Genomic DNA, 3574 nt, shown 5'->3' with positions numbered 1-3574 from the left:
TCTTGGGCCTGCTGCGTTCTTTGTTGTTCCAACCCAAACCATTCCATGATCATGGGCCAGGAGCCCAGCTGTGGCCCCCGAAGGGCTCACGGCAAGGAGTGCGTTAATTGGCAAGGAAGTGCCAATTTTGGGTGTTGATAGAGGTTTGGGAGGCTCTCCAAGGTCTGTAACCCTCTGGGAACAACCTGAGCTGTAGATCCACCCCATGAGGTCTGTGAGCTCCTCAACAGCAGAGCTCTGCAGGGACCCTGGATCTGGAGAGCATCCATGTGCCCAGCCTGTGCCAGACCCTGCCAGACACTGTCACAGGGAAGATGCCCTGGTGGAGCGCCAGGAAGGTCTGCACGGAGAGCTGAGGTGGGAATCATCCACTGGCCCTCCCCAACCAGCCCAGGCAGCATGTTCCCAGTTCAGGTTTCACCTGGCAGCACAGCTGATGCTTTGGGGGTGTCCTGGTTGCCCATGGATGGGAGCGGGGAAAGCTGAGGATGGAGGGGATTGAGCAATGAGCAATCCCTGCCAAGGCTCCGTGTCCAGCGTGGGAAGAGCAGTTCCTTCCATCCAGCCCTGCCCTCTCTCCACACGCTGTTTCTGGCTCTCATTTCTTTGGCAGAAAATTCACATTCTCATCCCCTCTCTCCTCCCCTCGGCTGTGGCAGCTCCTTTCCATCACTTCCCCACTTCTCCTCCCGCCTGTGGGCTGGAAGGGCCCCTGGAGCCTTTGAGGAGATGCTGCTGTGAAAGTCATTGTCCCAAAGGAAGAGCCGAGAGCTCCAGGAGCTGCTGGTGCTGCTGCAGGAGCACACAGGCAAGGTAAATGTGGGCCCTTTGTTCCAGCTGGGAAGAGAGAAACTGCAGCTGAGACTGGGGGAGCAGCCACTGCTCCTTGGGAATGGAGGGGGCAGCTGCACTGAGCTTTCCCCATGAGATTTCCTGAAATAAGCACCAGTTCTGTTTTTGAGTTAGAGAGATTCCTGCCCTGGCATCCCCTCCAAAGGAGGATTTTTGTGGGGCTCTGCCTCTGCCCCCACTGTGGGCCAGCATTTCTTTCCTTATGGGGAGCCTGGTGCCTGTCCAGGCTGAGTGAGCTCTCCTGTCCCATGGGATTCACAGGGATCACTGATCCCTGTCCCCTGCAGGGACACCCACGCTGCTCTTGTGCCTCTGGCTTGGAGGTGCTGGTCCCCATCTCAGCTCTTCCCAGGGATATAAATCCACACCTGGGGTGAGAAGCAGGACAGGTGTTTGGGGTTAACTCCTGGAGGGTGAGTTTTGGCAGTACCAGTGGTGGTGGCACATCACAGGGCTCCTTGAGTGGCGCCTGCGCTTGGGCAGATAAGCAGCAGCTTGTCCTGCCTTCTCCTTCCTGCCTTCTCCTTCCTGCCTTCTCTTCCTGCCTTCTCTTCCTGCCTTCCCTCTGCTGCTCCCTCTCTGACTGGGGTTCCTCCTCCTCCTCACCCCATGGCGGCCGCATCCCCCAGGGCTCTGCTCAGGCTGGGGATGTGGCCGTGAGCTCTGCTGGATTGTGGGGCTTCACCTGCACAAAGGTAATTCCCTGCAGTGTGTCTCTCTGGGGGTTTGTCCATCCATCACCATCCATCCATCCATCCATGCACAGCAGAGCTGCTCCCGCCCTGCTGGGAGCTCCCGATGCAGCAGAGGCACGGAGCTGTCCCTGGCATTGTGGAGATGCTTTCATCTGTGACAGCCAAGGAGTTTCTGCCCCACGCTGTCCCAGGGGAGCAGGATGGAAGTTATAAAAATCCCTGCATGGTACCTCTTTAATGTGACAGAGGGCAGGGATAGATGGGATATTGGGAAGGAATTCCTTCCTAGGGTGGGCAGGCCCTGGCACAGGTTGCCCAGAGCAGCTGGGGCTGCCCCTGGATCCCTGGCAGTGCCCAAGGCCAGGCTGGATGGGGCTTGGAGCAGCCTGGGACAGTGGAAGGTGTCTCTGCCATGGCAGGGGTGGAATGAGATGGTTTTTGAGGTCTCTTCCAACCCAAACCAGTGTGGGATTCTCGATGTAGGTGAATTCCCTTTTCAGTGTCCACTTACAGGGAACTCTGAACAACTCCTTTATATTTGTTTTCTTCTTTAATTTATGTAACTTTCTAAATTCTAATTTCTAAATTTCTAATTTCTAACCTTTAGAAACTGAGATTTTAAACCTGGCCAGAAGGAACCAGTCTCAGGGGCTACAGGGTGGGGCAGAGACTGACACAGGAGCCCTGTGCCGTTCCTGGGGGTCTCACTGCATCCCTTGAGACTTCCAGGCATTTATTTTTCATTCTTGCCTTAAGCCTCTTTGGGGAGGTTCTTTTCAGAGCCCGTACTCTGACCTCAGTCCTCTCTTCTCTCTGGGGCTGCTGTTGCTCTTTGCACTGTGCCAGGTGGTGCTGGGGTGGTGGCACAGGTGGCACCAGGAGGAGGTGGCACCGCTGGAGGCAGCCAGGTCAGTGTGAGGAACCAGGTCCCTGTGTGGGCTCCCCCAGAGCCTGCACACAACAGGGAGGGCTCCCCAAAGCTCTGGGAGAGGAGATGGGGTGTCCAGGGTGTGTCCATGGTCTGTGGTCCAGCCTGTGCCTGGGGTAAAGGGCCTCAGCACCTCTGGTCACGTGCAGTTGTTTGTGATTTAAAAGAGATAAATCATAGAATTTGGGAGAGATCTTAAAGCTTGTGTCCTTCCATGCAGAGACCTTTCCCACCAGTGCAGGCTGCTCCAAGCCCCATCCAGCCTGGCCATGGACACTTCCAGAGACAGAGCAACCACAGCTCCTCTGGGCACCCTGTGCCAGGGCCTCCCTCACAGGAAACAATTCCTTCCCAATATCAAATCTAAATATCTTCTCCTGGTCCCTCCAAGGCCCTTGCTTGGAAGGTTGAAGTGAGATGATGTGTTTGGGGCTCTGCAGCCCCACTGGCTCTTTGGAGAGGTGACAGAGGGACAAATGTCTCCTGCAAAGACTCCCTGGGGTGCTCCCAGCAGTTTCTCTCCTAAAGCAGGTGTCGCTGCCATGTGTTCCTTTCACACAGGTGTGTTTTCCAGAGGACTTTTGGCTCGCCCCCTGTGCCAGGCCCCAGCCCTGGGATGCAGCCCGTGGCCCTGCAGAGCCTGTCTGAGCTGGAGAGGGCCAGTCTGCAGGAGCTGGCGCTGTTCCAGCTGCAGGAGAGGCTGCCCGTGGGGCATCTCAGTCTGGACAGAGGTACAGGGGGAGAGGAGGGGAGAGGAGGGACAGGATGGGAGAGGAAGGACAGGAGGCTCCTGCCAAGGGCGGCTGAGGCTGAGCCATTCGTGCTGCTCACCGCCGCACCACAGCCCGGGATGATGGTTATGGAGAGACATTTGTGACATATTTTGGTCCATTCTGTTTCTCATTCCTGCTTTATTCTGAGCCCTGAAGGCCTGATCAGCCTGTGGAGGGGTTTGTGTGTCTGCAGCAGTGTGAGAACATGACCCTCCAACCCCCAAACCCAAACCAGATGTGACAACTTGGCGGGGTCTCCACAGGGATTGTCTGAGTGCCCTTGGGGTGGGACGGGATTTGCTGTTTGGATCCATGGCCAGCACTAC

This window comes from Camarhynchus parvulus, chromosome 4A (genome assembly GCF_901933205.1).
Source record: "Camarhynchus parvulus chromosome 4A, STF_HiC, whole genome shotgun sequence".
Classification (NCBI taxonomy): Eukaryota; Metazoa; Chordata; class Aves; order Passeriformes; family Thraupidae; genus Camarhynchus; species Camarhynchus parvulus.
Note: the sequence above shows the minus strand (reverse complement) of the source record.